General features: G+C 36.5%; 1 long non-coding RNA gene and 1 pseudogene across 2 annotated transcripts in view; one reads left to right on the plus strand and one right to left on the minus strand.

Moving 5' to 3' along the window:
* Positions 1-23,611, minus strand: part of LOC127484880 (uncharacterized) — a 53,701-nt gene that overhangs the window by 25,791 nt on the left and 4,299 nt on the right. The window contains exons 1-2 of one of the 2 annotated variants that reach the window (XR_016228525.1): positions 11,912-12,010; positions 6,822-6,955 (exon numbers count right to left, since the gene is read on the minus strand). This is a non-coding gene — a long non-coding RNA (uncharacterized LOC127484880). Of the gene's footprint in view, positions 1-6,821; positions 6,956-11,911; positions 12,011-23,611 lie in introns of those variants that run through there. The other variant, XR_007912070.3, reaches the window with a different exon arrangement.
* On the plus strand, positions 15,956-17,203 carry LOC100345198 (non-selective voltage-gated ion channel VDAC1 pseudogene; annotated as a pseudogene).

Consider the following 23,611-nt stretch of genomic DNA (forward strand, 5'->3'; position numbering starts at 1 on the left):
GACATACTCCAAGTCCTAAGAGAAAAAAAAGAATACTGTACCCTGCAAAACGCTCATTTATGAATGGAGAAATAAGGATCTTCTCCAACAAACAGAAATTGAACAGACATACTACAAGGCAGTTATAATACAAAAAGCCTGGTATTGGTACAAAATCAGATGGATAAACCAATGGAACAGAATTGAAATGCCAGAAATCAATCCAGCATCTACAACCAACTTATTCGACCAAGGAGCTAAAACCATTCCCTAGAGCAAGTGCAGTCTCTCAACAAATGGTGCTGGGAGAACTGGATTTCCACATGCAGAAGTATGATGCAAGACACCAACCTTATACCTTTCACAAAAATCCGTTCAAAATGGACTAAAGACCTAAATATATGACCTGATACGATCAAATTACTAGAGAGCATTGGGGAAACCCTGCAAGACACTGGCACAGGCAAAGAGTTCCTAGAAAAGACCCCAGAGGCATAGGCAATAAAAGCCAAAATTAACAAATGGAATTACATTAAATTGAGAAGCTTTGGTATAGGAAAAGAAACAGTCAAGAAAGTAAAGAGGCAGCTGACAAATTGGGAGAAATTATTTTCAAACCATGCAACTGATAAAGGCCAAATAACCAGAATATATAAAGTGATCAAGAAACTCAACAACAGGGGCCGGCGCTGTGGCTCACTTGGTTAATCCTCCACCTGTGGCGCCGGCATCCCATATGGGCGCCGCGTTCTAGTCCCGGTTGCTCCTCTTCCAGTCCAGCTCTCTGCTGTGGTCCGGGAAGGCAGTGGAGGATGGCCCAAGTGCTTGGGCCCTGCACCCGCATGGGAGACCAAGAGGAAGCACCTGGCTCCTGGTTTCGGATCGGCGCAGCACGCCAGCTGTAGCAGCCATTTGTGGGGTGAAACAATGGAAGGAAGGAAGACCTTTCTCTCTGTGTCTCTCTCTCACTGTCTAACTCTGCCTGTCAAAAAATAATAATAAAAAAATAAAGAAACTCAACAACAAAACAAACAACCCAGTCAGGAAGTGGGCAAAGGACTTACTCTGACATTTCTCAAAAGAGGACATCCAAATGGCCAACAGACACATAAAAAAATGCTCAGGATCACTAGCCATCAGGGAAATGCAAATCAAAATCACAAGAGCTTTCCCCTCACCCTAGTTAGAATGGCTTTGATACAGAAATCAACAAAAAACAAATGCTTGCAAGGATGTAGGGAAAAAGGTACCATAATCCCATGTTGGTGGGAATGCAAACTGGAAAAGCCACTATGGAAGACAGTTTGGAGATACCTCAGAAATCTGAATATAGTCCTGCCATATGACTCAGCCATCCCACTCCTTGGAATTTGCCCAAGTGAAATGAAATCAGTAAATAAAAATATTGTTGGCATCTCCATGTTTATTGCAGCTCAATTCACAATAACTAAGACATGGAATCAGCCTAAATGCCTGTCAATAGAAGACTGAATAAAGAAAGTATGGGATATGTACTCTATGGAATACTCTACAGCAGTAAAAAATATCTGGTCATTTACAACAAAATGGTGAATCTGGAAAATATTATACTTAATGAAATAAGTCAATCACAAAGGACAAATACCATATATTCTCCCTGATCTGTGATAACTAACAGAGCACCAAAAAGGAAACCTGTAGAAGTGAAATAGACACCATGAGAAACAACAACCTGAACAGCCCTTATACTGACGGTCGAGGAACAGTTTATTATTTTATTTTATTTTTTGGCTACTTAATACCATTGGCTGAACTCTTTACTTAACATAGAATCAATCATTGGTGTATAAAGACAATTGAAAATAGATCCCAGTAAAAAAATAAGAGTGGGAATAAGAGAGGGAGGAGCTGTACAGTTCTGCACACATTCTCATACATTTACTCTAAGGGTACAGCTTAAAACTTGTCATGCGACTCCAAATCCCATTAAACTGGGTGGCACAAATGCCATCTTATGTGCTAAAGTGATCATATTAAGTGTGTAATTGATAATATAGATAGGATTAAGTGTCAAAGGGATCACATAAATAAGACCAGTGTCTGGTAATGACAGTAGATAGAATTAAGAATGAGAGACTGTTCCACCATGGGAAGCAGTCCACACAGCAGACTCATAGAATGACAAACGCCCTAAACAGCACTCTGACCTCAGAATTAACCCTTAAGGCATTTGGATAGGGCTGAAAAGCCCATGGGAGCAATCCAGGCATGGAAAGCCAAGACACCATGGCAGAAAATGCTCTACATGAAGGATTTCTGTGAGACCCCAGTGGAAAGAAGGGGCCATTTTTTAAGAAAGCTTTTATTTAATAAATATAAATTTCATAGCTACAACTTTTGGAATATAGTAGTTCTTACCCCCATATTCTCCCTCCCACCCCCACACCATCCTACCTCCTACTCCCTCTCCCATCCCATTCTTCATTAAGTTTCATTTTTAATTCTTTATATATAGAAAACCAACACTATACTAAGTAAAAATTTCAACAAACTGCACCCACACACATTCATTAAGTATAAAGAACTGTTTGAGAACAAGTTTTAAAGTTAATTCTCATAGTATAACTCATTAAGCACAGAGGTCTTACATGGGGATTAAGTACACAATGACTCCTGTTGATTAAAATTCTTTAGTGGTCCCTCTGGGATATACTTTTCTCTGAAGGGAGGAGAGAACTGCACTTTGCTTATGGCCCTGACTAAATACTGAAAGAGTTTGTGTATTCAAAAGGCTTCTGTAGCCTTGGCAGCTCATGACAAGAGCCTTGGGTGATCACTGACATCTTAAATAAGAGTGTCAATTGTTATATCAACAACAGGAGTCACTATGCACTTGCTCCCCATGTAGGACCTCTGTCTTTGATGAGTTGTACCATGAGAATTAACGATAAAACTTGTCTTCAAACAGTACTTTATACTTTGTGTGTCTGTGTGGGTACAAACTGTTGAAATCTTTACTTATATAGAGTTGATCTTATGTATATAAAGATAATTAAAAATGAATCTTAATGAATAATGTGATGGGAGAGGGAGTAGGTCGTGGGATGGGAGTGGGGGTGGAAGGGCAGGGATCAGAGGAAGAACCACTTTATTCCTAAAGCTGTACCTATGAAATTTGCATTCATTAAAAGCTTTCTAATAAATAAATAAATATTCAAAACATAAACAAGAGGAATCTAACCCCCCAAAAAGAAGTTTGTTACCAACTTAATATCTTCGCTAGATATTTATTTGAAGGTAACCTTCAATTATTTTATTTTAATAGATTTATAGTTTAGTTTTACACACTTTATTTTTTTAAACTTAATTATTTATTTGAGAGACATAGAAAGAGCTCCTATCCACTACTTAACTCCCAAAATCTGCATACCAATTAGATTAGCCTAGATCAGAACCAGCATCTAGCATTTCAATCTTGATTTCCCAGTTGAGTAGCAGGGACCAAACTTCTAGATTCATCACCTTATATCTCCCAGGTTGCACATTAGTAGGAAATTAGAATCAGGAATGGAGCTGAGATTTGAACCTAGGTACCTTGATATGGAGTATGGGTGTCTTGAGCAGCAGCTTCACTGCTAAACCAAATGGCTGTCAATAATGATAAGCTTAATGGAAATGGGATACAGTTAGAGTGGTAAAATTGTCAAGTCTAGGAGTAAGCACTGAGGAAGCACATTGCTTTTGCTGAAGTTAAAAACAATAAGGAATTTCCCAAAAGTTATCTTTAAAAAAGACCATCCAGTGGCAATCTTAAGCAATGTCAGTGATAAAATATTCTCCCTCACCAGGACAGACTACTTCTTCGCCAATACCTTCTTCCTTGGAATGTCACTTCTTTAAGAGTACATGCTAGCTATATGTGCAAGGATGCAAATGGTGTTATTGTACAGGTTGTCATTCTTTCATTCTGTGGCCTGATAACAGTTTCCAGAGCATTTCACATTTCCCTCAAATATCAGTATTAAAAATAGGAACTTGTGTTCTTTCCATTATTTGGAGATTGCTTGATGTGATGGGTCTCATTGCTGGGGTGTCTATCCCATCTAAACCTGTAATGTGGCTTTTATCTGTATTAGCTCTGACTGATCAAACATAGGTTATGGTCGCTTGAAACTATTAAAACAGCTGTTTCAGGTTGGAGAAAATCCAGATAAACAAACTTTTCTACAAGTGTGCTTCCTTTCTCTTCCTGTAATTCAGTTCAGTGTAAATACAAATTCCCAAAGTGTTCCATTGAACTATTGAAAGCCACCTTTTCTCTCATGTGCTCTATGCAATTGGCTGTATATAAATGGTTTGATGATCAAACACATTGTGGAGAACCATGGTTTAATATATTCGCCTCTGGATAACAATGTGTACTTGCATATAAAAGGCATTGAGAAGTCCTGTAATGAAACATTTTGTAGGCATTCAATCTAGGATTTTTAAATTTATTATGGAATTGTTTTATTTTTCATAATAACTTTAAATACCCTATGAAACTTGCGTTCCATAGTAGAAACTATGTGAAATGCTAGTCTAATTATTTAATTGAAAAGCTATCTATATATTCAATAGCCAACTTTGGAAGTCTAATTAACCACAGCACTTTGGTATTTTAAGCAAATTTATGCCATTTTTGTTATTTTAGAGGATGATAGTCATTCACAGGAAGCTCAATTATAACTAAGTGAAATAAGAGTGAAAGCGATGTGTGTATGTCTTTATATAGAGCATTAAATAATATTGTAGATATTTTCTCAAGAAAAGTACCACCATTAGTATTTTCATAAACTGCTTTTTATAACATCCTCAGATAAAATTTTAGAGGATAATACTAAAATCCAATTCAGATATGATAATCTATCAAATGGAAGTCATTGATTTACACATATACTTAAGAGAATACACTTATTTCATATTATGAGAGAATAAAGTACATATAAATTTGTTTTCTTGATAAGTGCAACTTATAAAATTCAAGCTTCAAAAGCATTTTACTTCTTTATTGAGTCATCTCTGAAATGAATCTGAGAATTTGACTTATTTAACAATTTAAGCATTTTTCCTAATGACTTAGGTTACAAAACTGGTGGCATACCACTATTATTTTCTTTTTTGGGTCAGCTGTTCCTTTAAAGAACTTAAGGTTCAATGCTTTAATATAAATAATATTAATTTATACAGAATCCTAAATTGATGGGCTTCAGTTTCTCTGCAAAGTCTTTTATTCCCCTTAATTTGGATTTTTACTTCCCCTAGTTGCAAGACTGGGAGGGGAATGGGAAATGCTGTGGAAGAAGTAGCAGGGTAGAATAATTCTAACAAGTCTCTGTGGAGATAAAACTATGCATTTGGTATCCATGAGTTCCAGTACTAGCTTCATTACCAACTAGTTGTTACCTAGAACAACTTACAGAACTTAGGAGTCCTTGCTTTCCCATTTACTATAAAGTAATTGTATTTACCTCTTATAAGTATTAAGACAGATTTTAAATGTCAGAGAAAGTTGAAGGTCAATAGCAGATTTAGAGCTATAATGAAGGCACACATAGACATTAAGCATCTAGAAAGGCAGCAAATCCAAAGTCAGACTTCATGAGATTGCAGTCAGAGCTATGCAGGAGTTCTAAACTTACAGGCAAATGATCACTTCTTTCCAGTACTGGATATAAAGTAGTACAGAGAGTGTTTTGAAGGCTACTAGAATTGGGTTCAGTTCTAGGCTCTGCAACTTACTAGTTCTTTTTTTTTTTATTTTATTTTCTTACCAAGGTTTTTTTTTTTTTTTTCTATAAACCTCTTTTCACTCATCTCCAAATGGGATACTAAGACTTCATAGGGTTGTTATCAAGAGTATACACACAGAATCACATACACTTTCTTATAATGCTGAGATGATAATACGAAGGCCAAGAACAATGACATAACACAGTCACCTCAATTCCTGGTACAATATAAACAGGTAGATATTCAATGTTGTCTTTCAAACCTGATTCTATGCATTGTACTATTGTAATACTAGAAAAGAAAAAAATAATAAAATAATGGGCTAATTTTTCTCTGATTTCACTTGTCAAAGGCACTATCAAGTATTTAGGAAAGAAAAACAAAAATAAAAATACTCAAAATATGGGGCTACTTCAAAAAGTTCAAGGGAAATGGAGTTAACAAATAAGTTTCTTTTGGTACAGAAAATTTTGAAATCCATGAATGAATTTTTTCATAATATTCAATTTCCATGAACTTTTAAAAGACCACTTGTACAGATGGATTTCAAAGTTATTTTCGAGCTAAAATGACTTTGTATTTTAATTTAATTTTTAAAATCTAATTTAATTTTAATTTTAATTTAATTTGTGAAACTGCCTCATACATTTAACATATCTTTAAAATATTTAACAATTTTTAACATTTTGCCATATTATATACACACACATATATACTTTTTTCCTGAAAACATGGTTATCAGAAAATGTGAGATTCATGACAATGATCAAAGTGAGGAAAGAAGGCTATATTTTTTGCCCATGGTATAACTCAGAAAATCAAAGTAATTGCCATGTTTTAGTTAGAGAAGAATGAAAAAAGAGATGTAACTTCTCTCACCCAAATTCACATACTGGTTGAATTTAATTAACAAAAATCCAGGATTTTTAGATTCCAAAATTAGTCCTCTTGGTGCTAAAAGAATTCATCACAGGTACCAAATAAGTGATTGCTACTTCATATTTTTATGAATTTATGTAGGGAAAGTCAAATTAGAAGATGTACTTTACTCTGTATTATCTTGCAGATATATTTTGGTTATATTCACTTACCAGTGAGCATTTAGGTAGAAAATTACGGAACTCCATTGGATGAGTAAGTTTGTGAAGGCATTCTGAGATATTCCAGAGAGAAGTGGTTCATATCTTGAATAATTTTTCCAAAAATTTCTTCAATGCCTAGAAACCTTCATATGAAAAACAAAGAAAAAATTAGAATTGTAACCAGTACTTGCCAACTTCTATTTTTATACATAGTATCAATTTAAAAGTTTAGTGTTCTATAATGTACATTCATTCAACTTTCCCACCAAGTGCAAGTTCAGGCCACAAAAAACATTAAGATTTTTCTTAATATAATGAGGGACCAACATATAAACAGTCAAAACCTTAACTGTATCAGTAGGACCTTAAGTCAGATGTCAATTAAATTGGTATCTATCTTGTTAATTAACACCAACATAATTTTGTACATTATAAATTGCCTGCAGAAATAGATTTATTATGCTTTGGATACAGTGATTCTTGCATGAAATATCCATGCTAACACTATGATTTTCAGCTACATTTAATGAGTGTATTTTTGCTTTTATGTGGCAGTTACATTATCAGCAGTTAGTGGCATAGATTTAGCTAAGTATTGCAGGTGTGTACATAGCTCTCCTATATTAGGAGATAAACGCTAATTTCTTTAGGGATCAACATAAAACAAGATTCTTCTGAGTATATTCTTTAAACATACACATATTCTATTAGTCTCTACTAAAGTTGTATTAGTTTACAGACTTAGTTTGTCTTTAGCTTTTTTGTTTGCCAGACAGCAGCTCTCTCCCACCTTCTTTTCACAGAGTAGGTTTTCCCTTTCATGTTTCCTCCTCCCATTTGGCATTTTAAAAGGGCAACATAGGAAGCTTAACAGCAAATCAGTCCAGACCTTTCATTTCAAACAACTCTACTAAATTGAAATACAATACAAATTTGAAAACTGCAAGGACATAAACAGGTACAATAAGTTACTACCTTAGGAGCAATTCATAGCAACTTCTTTCTATGAACTATGTTGCTGATCCCATGGGCTTGCCAATATGGTTGTTTCCTCACAATTAAACATGAAACATAAAATAGGCCCTTATTCAGGTTATTTTCCTGTGGGAGGCTACTATTCTTTAGGAATTTTGGACAGAGCAGGTGACATGATGTCATTGGAAGCGTGATTTGAATGAGAGATGGGCAAAGGAAGAGGAAATTATTAATACCAGGAGAGCATCCTGTCTTCACAATTTTGCCTTGTTGAGCAAGTTACTAAGCAATATTCTATAGAATTCTTTCTTGCTTGCTGCAATCAAAGAACTTGTCTCATCTGAATACTTTGTTCTACCCACAGAGTGTAGACAATAAAGCCTTAACATATAGTCATGAGCATTTATTAGCAACAGTTTTATTTATATAAGGCATTCCAAACAGTCAAACTTCATGGGGGTCCATGCTACACATCTGTATTTTTTGGATTTACAATCTGTGCAGTATGTTCCAAATTGAAATTTTTGCTCTTTTCTTTTCAGAAACCAAATATTGGTATTCTCATCAAATTCTATGTTATGAAATAGCTTTGAATTTCCAGAAAATATTATGTTTTGAGCAGCCTGGGGAAAGAAACAGCATTCATATAATTCAAATCCTTCCAAAATCAGATTTTCAATTCTAATGTTATTTAGATTGAAAGCTGGCTTTAAAATTTTTCTTCATATAGCCTTCTATATAGAAATTATACAACTGACTAACATTATCAATTTTGTTCCAAATAAGTATTCAATAAATCATCATTAGATGAATTTTAAATTCTGCTGTGCTAATTAAAATCAGATTTATGATTACAAATATTTCAATGGATAAATTATTAATTAACCCAAAGCAAGACTGTATAACTTGAACATTCTTCTTTATTTCCCTATTCCATAAATAAAATAACTTAAATAAAAGCAGTAGAGCAAACTGATGATAATTTCAAATGTTCTAGGGTGAAAAATATAGTAATAAATTTATCTATACACAGGAAATGAGTTAATAAATATTTTGTAAAATTATAACATTTAATTTCCAGAAGAATAATAAAAAGCTATTCTAATATTTCTTAGTGATTTTTTGGTAAATATTAGTCAAAAACAATAGAATGGAAAAATAATAACTGTATTTCTTGGTAATCTATTCCATATATTCTGAGGTAAGCACCTACTAGAAGTAACTGGGTTTTGATAGATTATACTTCTCATGATAATCTCTGATTGTTACTATTGTTTTCTTTTTGATTCATATTATTAAATTTAAGTGTGAAATGTTCTATGCATACTACTCTATAGTGTCTTCTTTCTCCAATGCAACATGTGTTAGGATAGATCATAATTCCATACATCAGGAATGGCTAGACTTACTAAGTGGAACTTGTGAGTGGATTTTTATAATGCAGAAAACATCTCAAAATAGGAGAAATACAACCCAGCTGTAACTATCACGATGATATTCTGCCATTGATATTCAGTAAACTTCTATGTGTGGGATGCCCTGCACTTGACACTTCTCATATTGTTTTCTAATTTGATCCATGTAATAACATTATAAAATACATTTTGCTATATCCATATTTCTTCTAAGAAAGGGATTTTAAAATATGTTAAATAAAAATTTATTCAAGAAAAATAGGGAAACCTAAATTATAGCTCAGGCCTGAGTTCAAAGCTTGTACTCATAGCTACTAACTTGCTGTTTTTATCTTATCTTTATTTTTGGAAAATTCAATATTCTGCAGTGGGCATAAGACATAGAAGTGAAACTCGAAGAGAAGTTTATGTAGTTATCCAATCTCCAAATTTCCTTTATGAGCTATGTGAAATACTTTAGGAACTATGAACATATTTCATCAAAATCATGCTATGGCATTATTTCAAGACAGAATGTTAGAATTGTAAATTGAGTTTAAGGAAAAAGAGAGAAATCAACACAACTTAACACACAAGTCTCTAATACTTATATCCCCAAGCTCTGTCCTGCTACAGTTCTTTGTGATGAGTAGCCACAAATTGAGGAAAATTATGAGGAGTGCTGAGGCTAACAAAGGGACACTGAAAGGTACATTACAATGTATGCCTAAAAGATTAAACTAACCCAAAATCTAAATGTAGTAGGAAAGTGTCCAGGCAAATCAGAGTATGCACTACAGGTAAGGAATTTCAAAATAGGCTTGATTTAAAGGTCCAGAAAAAATCTTTGAGGTTATGTGAAATTTAAAGGGACAGTTCTACAATACTTTAGCTTCTAGAAGAAAACAAAATAAACAAAACAAAGTAGATAAAATAAAATACAACTACTAAATTGACAGTAAAGATCACCACTGAACTTGGAATGTTGTAAATCCTCCAGTGCCATGGAAATGAACATAAGGAAAGTAATGTCCATGGAGAAAGATTTACAAAATCAGGAAATTAAATTTCACACATTTTTTATTAATTTATTTATGTGAAAGGCAGAGCTACAGAAAGGTAGAGGTAGAGGCAGAGGCAGAGAGAGGTCTTTTATCTGCTGGTTTTCTACCCCCCAAATGGCCGCAATGGCTGGAGCTGGGCCGATCCAAAGCCAGGAGCCAGGAGGTTCTTCCAGGTCTCCCTTGTGAGTGCAGGAGCTTAAGGATTTAGGTAATCTTGTACTGCTTTCCCAGGCCATTGCAGAGAGCTGGATCAGAAGTGGAGCAGCTGGGACTCAAACCGGCACCCATATGGGATGCTGGCACTATAGGCAGCAGCTTTACCTGCTATGTCATAGCACCGGCCCATAATTTCACTCTTACAAACTGAAAATTAATTTTGAAAAGCAGACTCTAAGCAGAATAAAATTGTAAGCCTACACTCCAACAAGAATTTAATAAAACAACTATTTGAGGTTATAAAACAATTAAAAGCTGATTTAAAAACTCAGCAAATAAGCAAGAAAAAACACAAAGTCTCATATTTATGTGTTGGAAATGCAAACTGAAATCATTCAGCCCTATCAGAAGAGGATTTGACAGTTTCTTACAAAGCTAAATATAGTTTTATCATAAAATTCAGCAAGTCATGCTCTTCATACTCAACTGATTTGCGAACTTATATCCAAACAAAAACCTGCACACAGATATATAAAGAATCTTTACTAAAATCTCCAAAAATTGCAAAGGGGATCTGTCTCTGTTTCTCCATCTCTCTGCCTTTCAAATAAAGTAAATTAATTAATTATTTTAAATGCTGAAGAAGAGAAAACACAAAATCCACCAACAAATTAGAAATAACCAAAATGTCCTTCAGTAGACTATTGGCTAGACAAACTGTCATACATCTAGACAATCGAAAACTATCCAGTCATTAAAAAAAAAGAAATGAACCAGGGTCAGTCAGACACTGTGGCATAGTGTGTTAAGCTGCCAGCTGTGACACCAGCATCCCATATGGACACCAGTTTGAGTCCCAGCTTCTCAATTTCTGATCCAGCTCCCTCTAATGTGCCTGGGACAGAAGAAGATGACCCAAGTATCCGGGTCCCTGCCACCCACATGGGAGACCCAGATGAAACTCCTGGCTCCTGGCTTCGGTCTTGCCCAGCCTTGGCTGTTCTAACTATTTGGGGAGTGAACCAGTGGATAGAAGATCTATCTCTCTCGCTCTCTCTTGCTCTCTTTCTCACTCTCTCACCCCTTCAATCTCCATAACCGTGACTTTTAAATAAATAAATAAATCCTTAAAAAAAGAAGTGAACTAGGGTTCATGCTGTGGTGTAACAAGTTAAGCCACCACCTCTGACGCCAACATCCCATGTGGGCACCAGTTCAATTCCTGGCTGCTCAACTTCCAATCCAGCTCCCTGCTAATGCACCTGGGAAAGTATCAGAAAATGGCCTAAGTGTTTGGGCTCCTGCACCCATATGGGAGACCCAAATGTAGCTCTTGGCTCCTGGCTTCAGTCTTGCCCAGCCCTGGATCTTGCAGCCATTTAGTAAGTAAACCAGCAGATGGAAGATTTCTCTTTCTTTGCCACTGCCTGTCCTTTTCAGCAACTCCACCTTTCAAATAAATAAATAAATCTCTCTCTTTTTTTTAAAGAAATGAAAAGTCACGCTATACTTCCGGGAGCCAGGAGCTTCCTCCAAGTCTTCCATGTGGGTGTAGGGGCCCAGACTCTTGGGCCATCTTCCACTGCTTTCCCAGGCCATATCAGAGAGCTGGATAAGAAGAGGAGCAGAAGAGAGAACTTAGGATTGATCTTGGACTTTGAAAAAGAGAATCTGACTTTATTGAAAGCATGTGATGAAACTTGATCAAAGTTGTGTGTGGGGGAACTATTTATATAAGTTTTTAGATGAGCCAAATCAGTAAAATTGAAGAGAAACACTGCAAATAAACTGTACATTAACACTGTGATATAGTTAATAAACTTGTCTCATATGGGGGAATAGCTAAAAATTTTCAAAACTAATATCCACTTATCCTGGAATTGAGCAATTTTTTAAAAGATTTATTTACTTGAAAGTCAGAGTTACACAGAGAGAGAAAGAGAGGCAGAGAGAGAGAGAGAGAGAGAGGTCTTCCATCCACTGATTCACTCCCCAGCTGGCCGCAATGGGCGGAGCTGGGCTGATCCGAAGCCAAGAGCTTCTTCCAGCTTTCCCATGTGGGTGCAGGGGCCCAAGGAGTTGGGCCATTTTGTACTGCTTTCCCAGGCCACAGCAGAGAGCTGGATTGGAAGTGGAGCAGCCAGGACTTAAACCAGCACCCGTATGGGATGTCAGCACTGCAGGTGGCAGCTTTACCTGCTACAGCCCCGGAATTGAGCAATTTAAGTAAATGAATGGCAGAAGGTGGGAACCAGATTTCTTTCTGTTGGTTACTGACTAGCAAGAGAAGGATGCAAGAATTGCAAATGTGGCAAAGGATTGGAGTTGGAGAAATCATTATGAAGCCATGGTTAGCTTAATATAGATCCAGACAATTGTATATAGAAATATCTATAGGTATGTGCATATATGATGTTTAATTTTATAGTATTGCCTTGATTGGATTAAGAAATACCTAGAAACCAGGAAAGGTGTTATGTTGGATGTGTCTCTGAGGGTGTTTCCAAGTGACATTCGCATGTGAATCTGGGAAGATCTGGCCTCATGTGTGTGGGCATCATGAATGGACTGGACATCTGGACAGACAAAATGAAAAGGTGATTTTTGGCTGTCACTGAGAGAGCTGGGACAGGTTTAACTCCTATCTTGGATGTCAGTTGCTTACCTTTGGAATCCAGGACTTACACCTGTATCCCCCTAGCTGACACAATAGCCAGAGCCATGAGCCTCTTCTGGGTCACTCACACGGGTGCAGGGGCCCAAGCACTTTAGCCATCTTTCACTGCTTTTCCAGTCCATCAGCAGAGAGTTGGATTGGGAGAGGAGTAGCAGAGACAAGAACTGGTGCCCATAGGGGATGCCGGTGCCACAGGCAGAAGTTTAGCTATTATGCCACAGTGCTGCCCCTGATACTCAGACTTTTGTCCTTGAACTGAAACTGACATCCTTGGCTTCTCTGATATTGAGGCCGTTGGACTTGGACTAAGGCACACTACCACCATCACAGAGTCTCTAAATAGCAGAAGACCTGTCATGGGACTTCTCAACTGCCACAGATGTATGAACCAACCCCCCCCCCAACTAAATTCCCCTTCATATAGTTATTTACATATCTTATCGATTCTGTATGTCTAAAAACTCTAATACGACATATTCATGAGTTGGTTTCAAAACGTATCTTCTTTTTTACTTTTTTAAAAAAAGATTTATTTATTTATTTGAAAGGCAGAGTTACAGAGAGGCAGAGAGAGAGAGAGAGAGAGAGAGAGAGATGTCTTCCATCCTTTGGTTCACTTGCCAAATGGCCGCAATGGCCAGAGCTGGACTGATCCAAAGCCAGGAGCCAGGAGCTTCTTCAGGGTCTCCCATGCGGTTGCAGGGGCTGAAGGACTTGGGCCATCTTCTACTGCTTTCCCAGGCCATAGCAGATGGATGGATTGGAAGTGAAGCATCCAGGACTCAAACTGGTGCCCATTTGGGATGTTGGCACTGCAGGTGGCGGCTTTACCCGCAACACATCACTGGCCTCCTTTTTTATTTTTTAAATTTAACTTTTTAATTAGTTTTTAACAGATTCAATAGAGATTGTAGATTACAATTCTAAGAATATAATGATATTCCCTTCCTCTCTCCCTCCTGCCCCCTCTTTTCCTTTTCCTTTCTTTCTGTATTTTTATGATTTTGAGATAACATTTTAAAATACATTAAAATAAATAGGCTTAATACTTCACCAGATAAGTGTAACAAGTAAAAAGCAAAAAGACCATAGTTTTGTGGGAATATAGACAATGGCTATAAACAATAATTGACCATATATTGTAAATTATAAAGTAATCACAGATCACTAAAACTATAGTAGTATGACATTTTGATTTCACCAAGGTCTAAAACAGTTTCATGAAACTATATTCGCAGCAATACTGTTACACACAGGGATTTCTTTTTTTGTTGTTCCTGTTTTTTTTTTTTTTAAATTTTAGCTCCCACATATAAGGGAGAACATGTAGTATTTATCTTTCTGTGTCCCCTTTATTTCACTCAACATAATGTCCTCCAGTTCCCTCCAATTTGCTGCATATGGTAGAATTTTATTTTTAATAGCTGATTAATATTCCATTGTGTATATATACCACATTTTCATTATCCATTCATATGATAACAGACACCTTAATTGATCCCAAATTTTGGCTGTTGTCAACATTTCTGTTATAAATATGGTGGTGCAGGTATCTCTCTGATACAATGTATTCATGTCTTTTGGCTATATACCAGCAGTGAGATTGCTGGATCATATGGCAAGTCTATTTCTAGCTTTTTTTTTTTTTTAAGAAATCTCTACACTGTTTTTCACACATTGTTTGAACTAATTTACATACCCACTAACTGGGTATAAATATTCCTCTTTCTCCACATCCTCACCAGCATTTTTTTTATCATGAAAAATTCTTCATAGCTTTTTTTTTTAGATTTTTGGTATTTAATAAATGTGAATTTACAAAGTGCAACTTTTGTATTGTTGTGGCTTTCCCCCCCAACCTCCCTCCCTCCCGCGGCCCTCCCCTCTCCCACTCCTTCTCCCATCCTGCCCTTCATCGAGTTTCATTTTCTATTACCTTCATATACAGATCAAATTAGTATATACTAAGCAATCATGTACCACCCATAAATTTTTGCAAATAAAATACAAGAAGGAATGGAAAAGAACTAAAAATTTGTTATTTTGTGGAGTTGAGTGCAAAAGAAATAAAGGGAGAAAGAGAAGAGGACATAAAGGATAAGAATGAGTTGACACTTCTCTGAGGGTAACTGTTTTATATCTCTCACTATTAGAATTCTATTAATGCCTCAAACATCCTTACTAATACAATAAATACATAGGTAAAAACAAACATGTTAATGATTCTGTTAAATGAAATAAACAGTGAATATTAATGGTGGAAAAAAAATCTCAAAAATAAAAAAAAGTGGAAAATTGTCAAAAAACACAAGGCTAATTTCAAGGGTATTTTGGAATGCCAAAGCTAAAAGAAATTGAGCAAGTGAATAAATAACAGTAGTATTGAAATTTAACCCATAGAATAAAATAAATACTCAGTTTATACTAATACATATCATGCTGAATAAATGGATAAATGAAGGACAATTCTTTATTAAATAATTACAGTTAACAAATACAGATGAAATTGGGGAAATGAAAATCATTATTCAGCTAACACAACAATAGTAATTTTTATAGACTTGCTCTATAAGTGAATGTGGAAATAAGTGAGATGAAGTTAGAAAGGAAAGAGAATATTTGCATAGTGTCACTGTATCTTCTCTGGGGTTTTTATTAATTGCTAAGCAATTTTACAATGGACAAATCTAGAAAAATCTAACCAAGGGATGAAATTCAACATCAGTAAGAGTTAAAATTATTGACATCAATATCTACTTCATGTAATATGCTGAGAAGGTCACATCATTTATGTTATAGTATTGAAAAGAAATCATAATCTTTTCATGAAGAAATGTCAGAAAAAGCTGTCATACAAAATAACTGACCAATGCTTCCCAAAAATGTCAAAGTCATTTAAAAAAAAGAAATAGTGATAAACACAAATTGGAAGTCACAAATTGGATAAGTCACAAATTGGAAGAGCGAAAGCAGAAATAACAAATAAATGCAATGAGGAATCTCCAATATGATCATGGAACAGAAATTGTAGTTAAAAATATTGTGAAAATTTAAGTAAGGTCTCTAGTAAGTTATCTTGTACCAATGTTAATTTCCTGATTTTGAGAATTATGATAGGATTATATAAAACATTAATATTAGGGGAAGTTGTGTGAAGTGCCATATGGGAACTCTCTGTGCTGTTTTTGCAGCTTTTCAGTAAGTTTACAGGTTCAGGATAAAAAGTTAAGAGATACTGTCAGAAGAACTTAAGATTGGCAGCCCCCACTGCTCCTGCCACTGCCACAGTTACCACTGCCACTGCCGCTGAGCAGGAGATCATGTGCGGATCTTGGCAAATCTGCCAGAGATTTGTCTTAATAAAACATAACTTGATAACAAAGTCCAAGAATGGATTGGAATTTAAAAGCTCAGGCTTAGCCAACACTGAGACCCCCAAAGTGATGGGCAGTCTGGAAATCAAGTACAGATGAATCGAGTATGGGCTGATATTTAAGGAGAAATGGAACACTGGCAACACACTGGGCACTGAGATCAGTGTGGAAGACCACCTTGCACATGGACTGAAGCTGACCTTTGATTCCTTCTTCTCACTTAACACTGTGGGGGAAAATGCTAAAATCAAGACAGAGTACAGCAGGAACAAATCAACCTGGGCTGTGACTTGGGGATTTTGACTTTACTGGACCCTCCATTCTGTGTTGCTGGGTTATGAGAGCTGGCTGGCTGGCTACTAGATGAACTCTGAGACTTCGAAGTCCTGAGTTACCCAGAGCAACTTTGCCATGGACTACAAGACAAAAATCCCAGCCTCACACTAATATGAATGATGGAACAGAGTTTAGTGGCTCCATTTAGCAGAAGGTGAACAAGAAGCTGGAGACTGCCATCAACGTTGCCTGGACAGCAGGAAACAGTTACACTCGCTTCAGAATAGCAACCAAGTATCAGATTGACCCTGATGCCTACTTCTCCGGGAAGCGAACAACTCCAGCCTGATAGGATTAAGGATACACTCAGACCCTAAAGCGAAGTATCAAACTAACACTCTCAGCCCTGCTGGATGGCAAGAACTTCAATGCTGGTGGCCACAAGCTTGGTCTATGACTGGAGTTTCAAGCATAAATTAATACTGCATAAGCATTTAATTTTAAACTATTTTGCAGCATAGCTACCTTCAGAATTCAGTGTACCTTTTGATGTTGTCTCTCTGGGATGCAAGTTTTGCTTAGTATCATGTTAGAGTTTCAGGTTACAGATGATTCAACTTACAGGTGTTACCTGCAGAGGTACATAAGAAACCCCTGTCCAAGCAGAGGCCATTGCAGCTGCAGACTTTGGGGATAGCGACTCCTAGAGATGCCAGGTTTCTTTTTTATCTAGAAATGGATGCATGTGGAAGCTGATACTGTGTAGGCACTTTGTAAATCCACATTGAATAAACAGAACCTTGGTCTCCTAACCCTATGGATGAGAGGCTTGTTGCTTGATGGTGTATACAGACTCATTGGAAGGGACTTTTTAGACAGATCTTCATGACCTTACCCTACCCTATTCCATCATCACCTCTTTTACACCAAAAGTGGTTTGCTAGGTGTGGTAGCTGTGTCTTTCATGCCATTCTGGAGTGCAGAGGGTGGATATGATGAAACCAATAATTCAAGACTCAGTTCCTTTCCATGTTGCTCAGAGCATGAAATCAATTCCAGTAGCTCCAGCTAAATGGGGGGCAGAGTTGGTGTGACTGTAATCCTATGGTGACAACACCTGGAATCCAAATTGGACTTCTGTTGTATTCTCACTATTCAATTTGTTTTTAGCAATTTAATGGGTACCTTGTAGAGTCTTCCATTTTGTGTGGAATTAGATCTTCTTCTTCAAATGCTGTAATTAACATCACTTAAAATAAAACTTGAATAAAATATTGAAACCACAAAAAAAAAAGAAAAACTTAGCATCAAACTGCCTTGTTCATTGGTTGGTAAGTTAGTGGACTGTGAAACAACAGTACCAAGAAACAGCCATAGCAACAATTGTAGTTGGAGATTGTGATGTACCCTTCTCAGAAAATGATATAACATATAAATTATATTTATATTAAGCACACAGATAAAACACATGGGTTGTTAGTAATTCCAGCTATTAAAATATACATAATTAGATCTTTAACCAAAGACATAGAATGGTAATTTCCTAGTACAAGTGAAGCATTTCCAATTAGGCCATCAATCAGGTCACAAGGTAGGCTTTATAAATTCCAAAAGATTGATATGGCCTTTATACTGTAGCACAATTAACATAAATATAAAAAGCATATCATCTCAAATTAGGCTAAAATTTAAATTAGCATATAAATTACATATATTTAGAACTGATTGATAATGAAAATATTTAAGGAATATGGCTAAATTATTACAAACAGCAAAACCTATAACTTTACCTATATTTATTAGACAACACAAGCTTAAAAATAAAAGTTAAATATTCATATGTAAAAGCCACAGAAAAAAATGAAATATGAAATAAAAAACTAGTAAACATCAACAAAGAAATCAACAGAAATAGAGTTCATTCTTTGAAAACAATAATAGGTGAAAATACAGTCAAGAGTGATTAAGAACAACGGGGAGAAAATCCACAGAAACAACATACCAAACCAAAAAATAGATTTTTTTAATATGGGCACTTCAGCAAAAACAACAAAAAGCCAAATCCAGGTAATAAGTAAAAATAGGACCTGAATGGACAGTTCCCAAAAGAAGAAATACAAATAGCCAACAAATACATGAAAAAATGCTCAACATTACTAGTTATCAGAGAAATGTAGAGCAAAACCAAAATGAGGGGCTGGCACTGTGACACAGCAGGTTAAACCTCTGCCTGCAGTGTTGGCATTCCATATGGGCACTGGTTCAAGCCCTAGCTGTGCCACTTCCAATCCAGCTCCCTACTAATATGCCTGGGAAGGCATTGTGAGATGGCCCAAATTCTTGGGTCTCTGTACCCACATAGGAGGCTTGGAAGAAGTCCCTAGATCCTGGCTTAGGCCTGGCCCAGCCCCAGCTGATGCAACCATTTAGGGAGTGAACCATCAGATGGAAGTTCTCTCTCTCTCTCTCTCTCAACTCTGCCTTTCAAATAAATAAACACAATATTTAAAAAAAAAATTAAAAAAAAACACAATTAGATATCACCTCACCTTGTTATAAGACTATTATTTTAAAAAAAGCAGAAAGTATCAAATGTTGCAGAAGATGTGGAGAAAGGGGAACACTTATACACTGTTGGTGGGAATATAAATTAGTATGGCTACTGTGGAAAATGAAGTAGGATAATTCTTTAGCAACTATAAATTGAATTGCTATATAATCCAGCATTCCCACTACTGGGGTATATATCCAAAAGATATGAACTCATTGTTTGGATACCTGCTCCACCATTATTGCAGCAGTGCTTACCTGTTCTACCTTATATAAGAAAGTTAGGAAAAAAAAAACAAACACCTCAATCTGAATACAGAATGCTGATTAGTAGAAGCTATGACATTTGGGAGAAATAGAGGGAGTTTGCATTAAAAATAGGTGAAACTAGATGTGGTTCAATAATTGTGACAAATATATCATATTAATATGAGATGTTAATAGGGGAAGCTGAATGTGGAGTATATGGGGACGCTATACTACATCACAATTGTTTTGCAAATTTAATATTCTGAAATAAAAAGTTTATATGCTTATATATACATATATATGTGTATATATATATATAAGCATGAGGAAAGTAAAATAACATGAATATGTAAAACTAAACAGATTAATTTGAAAGCTTGCATGATACTTAATGATAAATGCTAGAGTTGGGCAAGAATACTTAGAAGACTTGGAAAATAAAACACTTCAAATTTGAACTGCTAATCAAAGATCTCTCTTTCCTTCCAAAAAGAAATATTCCTAGATGGTTATAATTCTACCAAAAAGTCAAGAATCCATTAAACTATATCTTGTATAAGTTAATCTACATACACAGCAAACATCCAAGTAATTTTATGCCACTGTATTCTTGATTTTTAAAATAATAAAAAAGTAATATAAGAAAAATACATATCTATTTCACTTGTGAATATAGATACAAAATACTAATTAAAAATTAGGCAATTAGGGGCCAGTGCTGTGGTGCTGTAAAGTTTTTGTCTGCAACTCAGGCATCCCATATGGGCGTGAGTTCGTCTCCCAGCTGCTCCACTTCTGATCCAGCTCCCTCCTAATGTGCTTCAGAAAGCAGTGGAAGATGACCCAAGTGCTTGAGACCCTGTTACCCACATGGGAGAGCCAGAGGAAGCTCCTGGCTTCTGCCTTTGACCTGGCCTAGTGCTGGCTTGTTGCTGTCATCTGTGGAGTGAAGCAGCAGATAGAAGATCATTCTCTGCGTCTCTCCCTCTCTCTGTAACTCTTTCAAAATAAATAAATAAATCTTAAAAAATAGAAAAGGATTTTTTAAAAATTAGACAATTTAATCCAATCGTGATTAAGAATTACATCAGGAACCAACCTGGCTGGGAGAAAGAAGAGGTGGATGAATGTAGAAGGCAAAACATCGATGCAAACAAACTGCACGGGCTACTGGGCTGAGTCTCAGCACATGGAGAGCTGATAGATAACTTTGTCCATGTACCCTAGTGGCTTGTACCAGGACTATGGGAACTCACTGGGGCTAACCATGGGTTTCAGGACACAAACAATCTGACTGGAAACAAAACATGGATCCCTCCATTTTCCTAGCCAGGATAGGGCTGCTGGAGCCCGTGAATGCTTCTGACTACTGCATACACCCTTACAAGCAGGCACAGTTTAAAGCCATCCCTTCTGATAAATCCTAGCCTGAGCCTGCAGCTGTGCAAGGATAGCACCACGGAGGTGGACATGCAGGTGAGTCAGTGGGTGAATAAGTTCATGAAATGCTTGCTTGGGTGTGCAGGCCAGCTGCACTAGTCGAACGGAACCTAAGGGATGGAAAGGGACTGAAAAGAGGGACAAGAGATCTCAAAGAATGGAACCAAGACAACAAGGCTGATCAAGGTTCGTTTATTCCAGTGTCTCGGTGGTATTTATACACAACCGGCACAAAGATGCACAAAAGATAACAACATACATAAGCAACTTATCAGGGCTCTGGTAACACAGATAATTTTAACAAAGTGCTCTTGATTAACATCCTCCTTCAGGATGGGAATATGTGACTTTCTTATCCTAAGAACTCCGCAAGCCAAGACTGGCCTTGATTTGTCCAAAGGCTGCCTACATCTCTCCCTTTTTTATTTTATTGAGAATGGCCTCTGTCTTAGGTTGCCCTCAGTCATCTCTGTCCTTACCCGTCATTGGTAACTCTGGCAGCTTGGCCTAGAGCCCTGTCTTAGGTTGGTACAGGATGCTGAGTGTCTTACCCGTCTCTGAGGACCATTCCAGTTTAACATTAGGTGAGAGATGAAATATGCAGCCAAATATCAATTATTTTTATTATAAAGGAGATTTGGTATGAAGCTTTAAATGATGAATCTCAGTTCATACAGACTGTAGCAAAGTCAGCATAAATTGCAGAACACACGGAAAACATCCCAAACAAAATAGGAAAAGCGGTTGCAGTCCAGCCAGTATTAATAACCAATGGATCCACTGAAACCCTCCAAATGTTAGGGGGTTAGTAATAAACATGTGTTGCATTTCACTTTTCAGTTTATCAATAACAGACTCTATATATGGCACATTGTTAGTAACGTTAAAACAACATCCTGGTACAGATTTAAGCTTATATGATCTTTTAATGGCAAGTAATCAGTAGCTGCTCAGTTTAAGAGTACTCATGAGCAAACTTGATCCAATTCTTCAGCTATATTGGATAGCGCAGTAGCAGTAAGATTGATGGTTTTGGTCACCAAACATGCAAGCCTTCGTAGTCCACGATTATTTCCATAAGCCAATCCAGGAACTCCCACTAGCGATATAGCCATGGTAAAGGCAGGTCTCCAATTAAGATGACAGTATCATCACAGTTCTCAGGTAATGAGCGTCGCTATCATGTCTTTGGTAACACAGATGTTAACATTGGGCCACACGGTCCAATGAGCAGTTGCGAAAATCATCAGGGGCTAATGATGTAAAAGCAAATTGGTTGCATAAAAATACCCATCCCTTAGGAGCCTGCGTCCCATACCAGTACCGGATCAGGTCCATTCCATTGATTGGTGCTAGGATCCCTCCATTTTACCATTGCTCTTTTTGTAGCTGTTTGTGGATGCCAGTGTCGATCAGCTGCAGAACGACCATCTTTATCCAATGTGAAAAAATTTAAAATGAATAAAGCATGTGAGAGCATTTTGTTAGGAGAATGGGCAGAAACCCCAAACTCCCCCTTTTTATGTTATATAAACATTGTTTTAAAGTATTATGTACACGTTTAACACTGTCTTGATCCTGAGGATTATAGGGAATGCCAGTAACATGAGATATAAAAAAAGTTACACAAAAAGTTTTAAAAGAGGCAGATCCATTATCCATTTTAATCTGCTTTGGAGTTCCTAGGGAAGCAAAAGCTTGTAAGCAATGGGCAATAACATGCTTTGTAGCTTCACCTGTATGTAACGAAGCAAAAATAAATCCAGAACAGGTATTAATAGACACATTTATATATTTTTGTTTACCGAATTCCATGAAGTGGTGATATTCATTTGCCATAGTTGATTGGGGAATAAACCACAAGGATTAATTCCAAAATGAGGTACTGATAACTGGATGGAGCAAGCAGAACAAGATTTTACAATTTGTCGAGCTTGTTCTCGAGTAATTTTATGTTTTAAACATAGTGTATGAGTATTTAAATGATGTGAAGCGTGATCTTTTGTTGCTGTTTCAATAGAATATATGCACAGAGCAGAATCTGCCAAACGATTGCCCTCTACCAAAGGTCCAGGAAGATTGGAATGTGCTCGAATATGACCTATAAAGGAAGGTCATGTACACTGCCGAATGACAGTGCAAATGCGAGAAAACAAAGGAGAAGCAGCAGAGGATTAAAGAAAGAATGAAGAAGTTTCTAATGAGGCACCAATAGGAACACATATTTACTATCAGTGTATATGTTAACCACTACATCCAAAGTAGACTGCAATGCAAGTGCAACAGCAGTTAATTCAACTAGCTGTGGAGATGAAAAAGGGGTGTTAATAACTGTACGGTGACCATCACAAATTACAGAAGCTTGACCAGTGTTGGAACCATCTATAAATATCAAGCCAGCATTCTCTAAGGGTTGAAAGCTTATATTTCATGGGAATACACAGGGATAATGTTGTTAAAATTGTATCACTTTATCTGCTGGATAGTTATCATGAACTTGTCCTGAAAAGAAAGCTAATGCAAGAGGCCAGTCTTCAGTAAAAGACAGGAGCCATATTAGCTGTTTGTTAGTATATGGTTGACATATACATGTCAGTTCTATTGCAAATATCTTTCTACATTCTAGTCTCCCTTTAGCTATAAT

Source organism: Oryctolagus cuniculus, chromosome X (genome assembly GCF_051225735.1).
Source record: "Oryctolagus cuniculus isolate XC-2025 breed Fujian yellow rabbit chromosome X, ASM5122573v1, whole genome shotgun sequence".
Lineage (NCBI taxonomy): Eukaryota > Metazoa > Chordata > Mammalia > Lagomorpha > Leporidae > Oryctolagus > Oryctolagus cuniculus.